The sequence below is a fragment of the Chiloscyllium punctatum genome, chromosome 36 (assembly GCF_047496795.1).
Source record: "Chiloscyllium punctatum isolate Juve2018m chromosome 36, sChiPun1.3, whole genome shotgun sequence".
Classification (NCBI taxonomy): domain Eukaryota; kingdom Metazoa; phylum Chordata; class Chondrichthyes; order Orectolobiformes; family Hemiscylliidae; genus Chiloscyllium; species Chiloscyllium punctatum.
The window spans coordinates 29,738,684-29,750,700 of NC_092774.1; the positions used below are offsets into that span (position 1 = coordinate 29,738,684).

General features: G+C 46.5%; 1 non-coding gene across 1 annotated transcript; it reads left to right on the plus strand.

Annotated features, from left to right (window-relative positions):
- The first annotated feature begins 380 nt into the window (after window positions 1–380).
- On the plus strand, window positions 381–454 carry trnan-guu (transfer RNA asparagine (anticodon GUU)). The gene has a single exon. It is a non-coding gene; the product is annotated as a tRNA-Asn (tRNA).
- Window positions 455–12,017: the final 11,563 nt, after the last annotated feature.

Below are 12,017 nucleotides of genomic sequence, written 5' to 3' on the forward strand. Positions count from 1 at the left end.
TTTGGGAAGCGGATTTAGAGGAGAATGAAAGATGACCGGTCCGATTGAGCAGAGACAGTCCAGACACCGTCCCCTTGTTGAAGAGGCCGGGAGGTTGACTCTGATGTTCTCGGCACATGAACTGATCTGATACATTGAAAGAATTGTCCTGCACATCAGGAATTCAAACCCCTTCTCCCCTGCGAGCCAAGGAGAGAACTCGGGAACAGGCAAAACACTGAAAGGCTGGAAGGGCACCGGCCCCGGAGGAAGAAAGCTAGTTCCTCGTGACATGGATGTGTCTGCAGACTGTCCCCGGTATCTCCACAAGAGATCTCCCAGGCTTGATTATGGAAAAGTAAAACAGATAGACGACAATGCTGCAACCAGCACCTGCGACTGTCTCTGTGGCGCAATTGGTCAGCGCGTTCGGCTGTTAACCGAAATTTTGGTGGTTCGACCCCACCCAGAGGCGGTGTGTTCGCTGCCTTTCTTTGGCTTCGAACCTGTGCGTTTTTCATGGGGTCAGGAAAATTTTGCCCAAACTGAAATCTTCTACACAAAGGGGTTTCTGAATTGAATTAATGTCTAATGGAAGGGACTGCGTCTGCTGAGAAGACCAGACCAAAAGAGAAACTCGGCAGGTTTGACAGTACCTGTCGGAGAAAACACAATTTTGAAATGTTGCCTCTGATTCTCTTTCCACAGATGTTGCCTGACCTGCTGAGGTCCTCCTGCAATTTCTAACTGAAAGTTCATTTCATCTTTTGGGGTGAAACACCTAAATATCTGCAAACATCATGTGCAGATATTTAACGCTTTCGAATCACTCTGAAGTGATTGGATTCAAACAAACTCTGCGATGATTCACTCTTTCTCAGCTCCACAGGCAGACAGACCTGGAAAGTCAAGCTGTCAGTGTGGTTCTGTATTCGTGGGCCGAGTGGTTAATGCGTTGGACTTGAAATCCATTGCGGTTTCCCCACGCAGGTGTGAACCCTTCCGAGAACAAAATGAGAAATGTCGTCGAAAAGAAAGGGAGCTTGCTCCCCGGCTTCTTCTTTAAGATTCAAATAAGTGGAGGGGGAAAACTATTTCACTCAAATTGGGACTGGTGGGAATCTGCAACCCACTGCCTGTTCGAGTGGAACAAGCAGATACCCGCAGAGCTTCTTTTGAGGCTATGAGCAAAGTGTTTGGAAATGAGACTAGAAGAGTGAGGAGCTTGAAATCGTGATCGAAATGAAGCAGGCACCTGAGGACAAGGGAGTTTCCTTTGCCAGTGAAAGATACTGCTTCACAAAGTTGGGCCTGTGGAAGGGAATCAGTGACGGTGATTATCTTTGGTTGTTCACATTGTGAATGTTCCCATTGCTGCGCATGTCCGTGTTAACGTCAGAACTCTGCAGCATGGTGGCGTGAGATATGCACAGGCCCGGGGCACAATGGATGATGCATCTGACTCCACCTACCTGTTTGAAATGCAGCTCAAAGCTTCTTCACACACCCCAATTAATCTTTCTCATTGTCCTGAAGCCGGCACACGGTTTGAATTCCAGATCTGCGGGAATGAGAATCCTTTCACTGTCTCGCGTCAGTAAATGTCCCTGAGAACATCTGAGTCAACTCACAGCGCAGTCAGATGAGGGGAAGCTGAAATAGCCCCACATGCTGCTCACGGGCACATTTTATTCTCCCCAACTCAACTCCTCAACCACTGCGGCTCCTGGCAGTGGAAAAGAAACAATCACCAAAACCCAGTCTAAGCTCTTTGAATCTTCAGAAAATCAGCAAACGTTCATCCCTTCGGATTTTCTATCCTGGGCTGAGAGGGATGGGTTTTGTCACTCTTTTGTAGGACATTGCAAGTGGATGTTTTGCAAAAAAAGCACCACAATGCAATCTGATTAATCAGGACCTGGATGTTTTCGGTCTTTGAAAGTAAGTGTTGTGCTCCAGAACTTTGCTGTTCACAGTTTATAATACTTATCTTCCCAGTCCCCTGTATCACTTGTCGAAAGTGTTTAAATTGTGTCTTGTAATCCTTTCACTGTCTGCTAATGAGGATAGCGTTTCTGTGTTTTACCTAAATTATCTTGGCCTTGCATAACTCAATCCTCAAGCTCATTTCACGAGAAACTTTCTCCAGTTCAAAAGCCAACTGTTCATGATGGCTCTGCTTCTTGTCACGTGTCCAATTTCAGATCGATGTTGTTAATGTCCCTTCTACTCCTTCAGATCCAGGTTTCGCTCACAGGGCTAGAACAGAACTGTCACCAAATACATTTACCAATCTACGTTCATCCTATCGATTGTATTCGCATCATCAACGCTTCTCATCAAAATAACTCGAGAGACTTTCATCACAATTTTCTTTGAACAGTTCTACATTAGCTTTGCTGAATGAACCCCAAATTTCTTGAAGTGGCTCCTTATTTTCGGCCCTGATTATTAATCTCTCTACGCATGGGAATGGATCCTTCCCACCCGCTCTATCTCTCATCAATGTGTTTAGTTCAATTCGATCTCCCATCAGCCTCCTCTGTCCTGATCAAATCCAGGGGAACAGGAAACGTTGGGGCTATGGTGCGGACAGGATAAGCCCAATACTCACCTTTCCTGTTAGAACTATTCCATGAGAAAGTTTAGACCACAACTTTGGGCGTGTAGTTGTGGCCGAACATTTAAGGTGTTGGCGTAGAGATCATTTGGGGCTCCCCGCCCAGGGTGGTAACCTGCTGGCTATGCTTTCTTCGCTGGCGATTTTAAATGACTTCCTGTTGGTTGCATTATTGCTCAAACTTCACAAAACCCGTCTCGATAAAGACCCGTTTTCTCATGTCTGGGAATTGATTGCCATGCAGGAAACTCGGGTTCTGAACAAACAACGTATCAGACTCACAACGTCAGCTCTGTTTGCCTTTCCACAGATGCTGCTCGACCTGTTGGCTTTCTGCAGTATTCTCTGTGTTTATTAGGCACAAGTGCTGCTTTTCATTCAAGAACTTCAATCCCTGTCCTCAGGTAACTGACTCTGGTCAGTGGCAATTGGTTCTTCTGATCATTAATCTGCCCATTCCCACCGCTTCTTCTCCCATCATGACCAACAGCCCCAGGAAATCTCCAGTTATCCTTCTTTGCTCCAAAGCGAACATTCTCAACCTTGGGAATGTCTCCCCAGAATGGAAATTCCTCATCCCTGGACATGAGGCAAGGGAAGAGAATTTGGCAAAATATTGTCAGTTTGGAAATGGAAAAATGTTCAAATGTTCATGAAGCAAAACAGAAATCCCAGTCTCCAGCTTTGTGAACCTTTAGAAACACTTTGGGAAGCGGATTTAGAGGAGAATGAAAGATGACCTGTCCGACTGAGCAGAGACAGTCCAGACACCGTCCCCTAATTGAAGAGGCCGGGAGGTTGACTCTGATGTTCTCGGCACATGACCTGATCTGAGACATTGAAAGAATTGTCGTTCCTGCACATCAGGAATTCAAACCCCTTCTCCCCTGCGAGCCAATGAGAGAACTCGGGAACAGGCAAAACACTGAAAGGCTGGAAGGGCGCCGGCCCCGGAGTAAGAAAGCTAGTTCCTCGTGACATGGATGTGTCTGCAGACTGTTCCCGGTATCTCCACAACACATTTCCCAGGCTTGATTGTGGACAAGTAAATCAGATAGACGACAATTGTAATTCCTGGCGGGGAGGCCCGTTTGCACCTGTTTATGTGGCGCAATTGGTCAGCGCGTTCTGTTGTTAAGCGAAAGGTTGGTGGTTCGAGCCCACCCAAGGGCGGTGTGCTCGCTGCTCTTCCTTGGCTTCGAAGTTGCCTGCTTTTAATGGGGTCATGCAAACAATTTCCAGAACAGTTGCTTCTCATTCTGTCTCTCTGCTGCCGTTTGTCCCGTCTTCAGGATCCGAGCCCTCTCTACTGGCAGAAAATTAAACCTTTTTGTTTCGAAACTTCTCTCTGACACTTGAGTGACCAGTGACAAGCATTGCCCTCCTCAACAGAGAACAGGAGAAGACTACGCAGACCTCCACGAGTGTGTCATCTCAACTGTGCACATTGGGCCTGTGTATCAATGTGAAATATTTATGTCGAAGTGGTTTGGGAAGCAGATGAGAAGGCGAGGTGCAGAACAGTGCGCCGTTATACGGGAAAGCTGCTAAAGAGGACATTGAGTGAATAGGAGAGATGGTTTCCCTTCTGGGTGATGCTCCCATCATGCACCCGCAGACATATCGCCGTCGTGCAAGTATGAACTCTGTCTCAATTCCCACATTCTGTTTTTTCGAACTGCGATTTCGCTTAAAAGCACAAAATTTCAACACTCACAAAATTCAAACTTTAACAAATTGCTCACAGATATATTTTGCGAACACGTGGCAAAAAATCTTCCAAACGTACCTGGGGAATTTCGGTCTGAGGGCTCTTGAACTTGAGGTAGAAGAACGGGAAGTTTGCCTCGAGGCTGCGGAATGTGGAGATGTGTTCCCCATGTTAACTGGTCGTGGTTGACCATCTCAGTGCTTCCCGATGCAGGGTTGCCCTGACCCACAGGACAGTTTGATAAACTGTCCCGGCGGCGTCCAACCGTACCGTGACGTCATAGGGCGAGCCCCCGGTGATGGCCTGCAGCTGCTGTGACACAATAATGATGCTGGCCCCGGAACATGAATACAAATTAGTTCGTGAGTCACGTGGTACTGAATCATTGTATGGAATGTTCTTTCAACTTCACGGATTTATATATGAGAGGAGGTAAGTGGGCAGGGTTACACCTCGGGTCCACTCTTCCTTCACTCGCAACACTCCACACCCACCTCCCATTGTCCCAAGGTACTTTCCGCTTCACCTGCCGAATGTGTAACACCTGCCCATTTACCTGCTCCCTCCTGAATATCCAAGGGCTCGAACATACCCGCCAGGTAAAGCAGCACGTTTCCTGCACATTTGCCACAACCCAGACTACTGCATTCGGTGCTCACAGTGTGGTTTTCCCAAAGTAGCATGAAGCATAACCTGGGTGACTGTTTTGCAGATCATCTCAATTCTGCCCGCAAAAAAGGCTCTGAGCTTCTGGTTGCCCGCTACTTTAACACGCCACCCTGTTCCCTGGCCAACATCTCTGTCTCAGACATGCAAAGCTCAGCTCCAGATTGAAGAACAACGCCTCATTTTCCACTTGAAGACCGACAGCGCCCCAGTCTTCAATATCGAGTTCCATGACTTTAGGGCCTGAGATCCGCCATGTCCTATTCTCTCCTATTCACGTAACGTCGTCTTTAGCAGCTTACCCGTCTAAGGGCGCTCTGTTCTGCACCTCGCCTTGTCATCTGCTTTCCAAAAAACTCAACATGAAAATTTCACATTGATATACTGGCCCAGTGTGCACAGTTGAGGTGACACATTCGTGGAGGTCTGCGTGGTTTTCTCCTGTTCCCTGTTGAGGAGGGCAATTCTTGTGGTCATGTTCAGATGCGCAGATTTACACGGAAAAGGGAAGAGAATGATACGAATTGAGACACGCGTTTACTTGCGGTGTAGAACCAGCAGAGCGAAGGTGGGCCGCATGGACTCCGTCTACGCTGTGACACATGTTGTGATTCAGAGTGAAATGACAGTTCGATCAACAGAATGTGGGAATTTAGGAAACAGTTTATATCTACACAGCCTCCATACGTCTGCGCAACACCATATTGCACGACAGCAGTGGAGATCTTTGACATCAGTCTCGAACGTGCATGCCACGCGCCAGACGAAAACCTGAAGGGACCTGTGGAGCAGCAGTCTGTACGTGGGAGCAGAGTGGCGCAGCGGGAGCGTGCTGGGCCCATAACCCAGAGGTCGAAGCCATTCTCTGCTATTGTTTCGAGTCTCGTTGAGCGACTTTCTTTTGTTCAGCATCTTGCTTTTCAAACGACTACCTGAGTGTCTAAATTTCTATAACAGCGCATTGTTCTTTTCCTTGCCATGTCATTTGCTTCCTAAAACTTCGGGTATCTGAGCTCAATATATCAAATCGATACACAAGTCAAATTTACACAATTGCGCTGGCACCCTTGTGGAGCTCTGAGTTGTCTTGTCCTGTTCTCTGCCGGTGTGTCCTGATCTCGTGTGAAACCTCTTCTCTCAGATGGCAATGAACCGGTGAAGTTGAAACTCGTGATTTGCTGTTTTAGTCCCTTTCCTGCAGTAAAGAAACCAACGTCCGTGTAATAAAAGACTTTCTGCAGGATTGCTGCGTCAAGACAAATTCTGAACACCAAGCAGGCTGCACAAAAATGCACTCATATCAATTTACCTGAGGGAAGAGTCTCCTGTCCATTTCTCTGTGTCCCGACAGCACAGCATCTTTCGATCTCTCCATTAACAAGACCTTTGGATCAAGTTCAAAGTTGCCCATTTCCTACGCATGACTGTAACTGACTTAACCTGCCTCACGTAATAGTGTGAGAGAGCAGAAGAGTGAATGGGCTCTGCCTTCCACCAGCACAGCTTGTAAGTAGAAACAAAATGGTTCAATTATCCACCAGTGGAGAGAGCCCGGTCCCTGGGTACGGGACAAACAGCAGCGTCCTGGGAGCAGGGAGACAGATTGAGAAGCAGATGTTCTTGAAACTCTTCGCTGCTTGTGTTTCTGGGAGCAATGTGCAATGAATTTCGTACTGAGCAAGTCTCAGCTGCTTCAAGAGGTGGCTGCACCCATGGCTGGTGGCTCGTCAGTGTGGGGTATGATTCTAGCTTTGGGTCTTCGTGCATATGTAGCCGTGTGAGAGTTCCCGGGTTCCAATTCCAGGCGAACCATTATTCCTTAAATTGACCTGAGCAAAAATGCCCAACGAATTTTCTCAATAAAGCCGCTTCGTTAAATAAGATCGGACTGCCTGAATTAGGGACGGTGCAGAGCTGCCATTGCAGTGAACACGGCGAAGGGAATCACTTGTACAAAGTGAGAACAAGTATTGCAGATTTTTCGCCCGCGCAATCCGAGTCTGAATGAATCCTCCACCTGTATTACGCTCAATTCTGAGGGTGATACTTCAGGAAGCGGGGAAGTGAAGTGATTGCAGACGGCGCTGAGCAGGTTAAAGTGAATGGTACCGTCCTGAGGAATGTCAGCAATGAAGGGAGATTGGAAAGTTTGGGGCAGCTCTCTTTGGTGAACAGAGGGCTGAAAACTGGTCTGATTGAAGTTTTCCACGTCATGAGGGTTTTAGACAGAGGAAATAATGCAGTGAAAATGCTCCCAGGCCTGAAAGGATCAAGAACGATTTGGTAGAGATTTAAAGTCATCAGGAAAATAAGTAAAAGTGACATTAGGAAGACCGTTTTCGCACAGGGAGTGGGGTCAGTAAGTGGCTCTCTGACAGTGACAAAGAGGCAGATTCTATGGACACAAAAGGGAATTCGGTGGGCATGTTCAATGTAACAATGTGCAGATTTACAGGGAGAAGGCGACACAATGAGACACTTATTTACATATTGTGTTGAGCCAGCAGAGCGAAGGTGGGCTGCATGGCCTCAGTCTGCGCTGTCACACATTTCGTGATTCTGAGTGAAATCGGATTTGGACAAACAGAACGTTGGAAATATGACAACGGATATATTCTGCCCAACAGGATAAACCATCACAGCAATGAAGGTGTTTTGACATCATTCTCGAAGGTACATGAGACAATGCAGATTCAAAACCGAGTATCCCTTTGAATCACTGAGTAATTTGTTTACAGTTATTCAGTTGAGGTGAGCGGAGTTGCGCATTGGGAGCCACTCCAGTTGATAGGTCGAAGCCGTTTTCTCCTGTGTGATAGTCCCACCAGCACTCCGATTTGCTGTGCTTCCAGTCAGTAGATGCAGATTACTATCCCATACTGATACACGGGCCACGATAACCCAGCTGTGGTGACAAGCTTGTGAAGGTCTTAGTGCTCTTCTGTTCTCTGTCGGGCTGCTATGATCCGAATCATCAAACCTCTCTTCTCCGAGATAGGAATAAACTGGCGAAGGTGAAACACATCAGTTGCGGTGTGTTCCATGCGCAGGAGGCCCTGCATTAATTCCCCACGCTGTTTCACACAGCAGCATCCTCTCGGTGAATTACACTTGGCAAAAAAATCGATTGAACCAAATCAGTGTCCGCCATTGGATTTTACTGACACCGTTTATAAAATTCAGGCTCACCGTTAATGTGGAGAGGGGCCGTCAGACTGTAGTTTCCGCTCCTTCTGTTGAATAACGATAATTTTAACTGTGTCCAGTGAGAGGAAAGGATTTGCTGTTGGTGGGAAACATTTCTATCTGAACTCGCTGTCACTCTCCTGATCGATAGAAACATAAAGCTGGGAGTCTCTGGATTATGTTGTTAAAGCGTTGCTATTATGTTGTTCACACCGCGCTGTCACCAACTGAACGATGCGACTGACCAGAGGGAGGCGGCTGTGTTTAAATCCCGTGATGAACTGGGGGAGCTGAGCATTTACCCAAACAATGGGCACTCCACCTCCCTGACACAGTGTTCACAAATCAAACTGACAGCAAAGCTTCACGTGTGATCGAAAGTTTCCAGAAAGAAGACTTGGCTCAACAGATATCCGGAGTGAACGGACTCATTTCTTGATTTGCAGTGTAAGACGTTGGTTATCGGGAGCTTGATGGGATTTGAACACACAACTTCCTAATCTGGAGTCAGGCGCACGACCGTTGCGTCACAAACTCACGGCCCAGGGCATGGCTGGAACACTACAGCAAACCTGAGACAGAGATGTTGGCCCGGGAATAGTGTGGGGTGTGGAATTGGCAGGCAACTGGAAGCTCAGGGTCTTTTTGCGGGCAGAACGTAGATGTTCTGTGCAGCAGTCACCCAGTTTATGCTTCGTTTTCCCCAATGAAGATGAGACCACATTGTGAGCAACAAATGCAGTAGATTGGGTTGTAGGAAGAGCAGGTAAAGTGCTGCTTCACTTGGAAAGTAAGGTTGGGTCCTTGGATAGTGAGGGAGCAGGTAAATGGGCTGGTGTCACACATTCAGCAGTTGCAAGGTAATGTGCCATTGGGTGGGAATGGGGTTAGGGTTGATGGGAATGAAGGAAGAGTTGACCCAAGGTATAACTCCTGCACATTTACTTATCCGCCAAATACAGAAATTTGTTAAGTGTGTACAAGGAAATTTTCTAATTCACAATCAGGATGTACATACTGGCGAGGGTGCAAAAGCTAAGTGCCGGCAACCATAATTCTGTTGACATTACAATAGTGATTGAAAATAATATATCAGATCTAAAGGTTGAAGTTCTAAATTGGAGGAAGACGCAGGGATGAGGCAAGATCTTTCAAAACCTGATTGGGGGCAGATGTTCGCAGGTTAAAGGACTGCTGGAAAAAGGGAAGCCTTCAAATATGAGATAAGAAGAGTCCAGACACAGTATATTCCTGTTAGGGTGAAAGGAAAGGATGGTAGGTGTAGGGAATGCTGGATGACCAGAGAAATTGAGATTTTGGTTAAGATAAAGAACGATGCATACGTCAGGTATCGACAGAGAGATCGAGTGAATCCTTAGAATATAAAGGCAGTACGAGCATACTTAAGAGAGAAATCATGAGGGCAAAAAGGGGACATGAGATAGCTTTGGCAAATAGAGTTAAGGAAAACCCAAAGGGTTTTTATAAATACGGTAAGGACAAAAGGATAGCAAGGGAGAGAATAGGGCCCCTCAAAGATCAGCAAGGTGGCCTTTGTGTGGAGCTGTTGTACATCGGGTGGGGGTTGTGGGGGGGGCGTGGATACTGAACGGATATTATGTATCAGTGTTTACTGTGGAGAAGAGCATTGAAGATATAGAATGTGAGAAAGTAGATGGTGAAATGTTGAAAAAATGTCCATATTACAGATGATAAATTGCTGGATATCTTGAAATGCAGAAAAGTGGATAAATCCCAAGGACCTGATCAGGAGTACCCCAGAACTCTATGGGAAACTGGGGAAGTGATTGCTAGGCCTCTCAATGAGATATTTGTATCATCAATAGTCACAGGTGAGGTGCCGGAAGGCTAGAGGGTGGTTAAGGTGGTGCCACTATTTAAGAAAGGTGGTAAGGAAAAGCCAGGGAACTATAGACCGGTGAGGCAGACATCCGTGACGGGCAAGTTTTTGGAGAGAATCCTGAAAGATAGGATTTACATGTAATTGGAAAGGAAAGAATTGGTTAAGGATAGTCAGCATGGCTTTATGCTTGGGAAATCATGTCTCACGAACATGATTGAGTTTTTTGAAGAAATACAAAGTGGAATGATGGGTGCAGAGCGATGGACGTGATCTCTATGGACTTCAGGAAGGCGTTCATCAAGTTTCCTCATGGGAGACTGGTGAGCAAGGTTTAATCTCATGGCATGCAGGGACAACTAGCTATTTGGATACAGAACTGGCTAGGAGAAATAAGACAGAGGGTGGTGATGGAGGGTTGCTTTTTAGACTGAAGGCCTGTGACCAATGGTGTATCACAAGGATCGATGTTGGGTCCACTACTTTTTGTCATTTATATGAATGATTTGTATGTGAACGGAGGAGGTATCGTTAGTAAGTTTGTAGATGACACCAAAATTGGAGGTGTAGGGGACAGTAAAGAAGGTTACCTCAGATTACAACGGGACCTTGATCAGATGGGCCAATGGGCTGAGAAGTGGCAGATGGAGGTCAATGCAGATAAATATGAGGTGCTGAATTTTGGAAAAACAAATCAGAGCAGGACTTTTACATTTCATGGTAAGTTCCTTGGAAGTGTTGCTGAGCAAAGAAACCTTGGTTTTCAGGTTGATAGTTCCTTAAAAGTAGAGACGCAGGCAGATTGGATAGTAAAGAAGGCGTTTGGTGTGCTTTCCTTTGTTGGTCAGACCATCGAGGATAGATGTTGGGAGCTTATGTTGTCACTGTACAGAACATTGGTCAGGCCACGTTTGGAATATTGCATGTAATTTTGGTCTGCTTCCTATCGGAAAGATGTTGTGAAACTAGAAAAGGTGCAGAAAAGATTTACAAGGATGTTGCCAGGGTTGGAGGGTTGAGCGAAAGGGCGAGGCTGAATAAGACTGTTTTCTCTGGAGCGTCGGAGGCTAAGGGGTGACCTTATAGAAGTTTATAAAATCATGAGGGATATGGATAGGGCAAATGGGCAAGTTCTTTTCCCTGGGATTGGGGAGTCCAGAACTAGAGCGCATAGTTTTAGGGGGGGGAGGGGAAAGATATAGAAGGGACTTAAGGGGCAACCTTTTCCCGCAGAGGGTGATGCATGTACGGCATGAGCTGCTGGAGTAAGTGATGGAGGCTGTGTAATTACAGCATTTAAAATGCATCTGGATGTGTATATGAATAGGAAGGTTTTATGGGGATATGCAGGCATATGGGACGAGATTAGGTTAGGATATCTGGGCTGCATGGACAAGTTGGGCCGAAGGGTCTGTTTCCGTGCTGTACATCTGTGTCACTCTGTGAGACTCCATGGGATTCTCTCGGAGAAAGTGAGGACTGCAGATGCTGGAGATCAGAGCTGAAAATGTGTTGCTGGAAAAGCGCAGCAGGTCAGGCAGCATCCAAGGAGCAGGAGAATCGACGTTTCGGGCATGAGCCCTTCTTTAGGAATTTTTATGTATAAACTATAAACATTCCATTAGTTAAATATTGTGAAGTGTGAACCCACTGTTTTCGTCCCCAAGTTCGACCTGAGCTCCCCCCTCCCCCATCCCAGTAACTCTGTTGACAGCCTTCATGTCACATTTAAAACGAGGATCAATAGATTCGTTGTCAGTCGGGGGATGAGCAGTTACAGGAAAAGGGCAGGAAAATGCATGTGGAGAATGTCAGATCAGCCACAATCCTATTGAATGGAGAAGCAGGCTCAAGGGGTTGAATGGCATTTTCCTGTTCCTATTTCTTATGGTTCCCGAGCCCTTACTTCTGAAACAGCGTCCTGGCTTCAGTATGTGCCTTTACCGAGAGTGCTGATGTTCCCTTGTGTAATATCAACAACTTAGCCGCTGCTG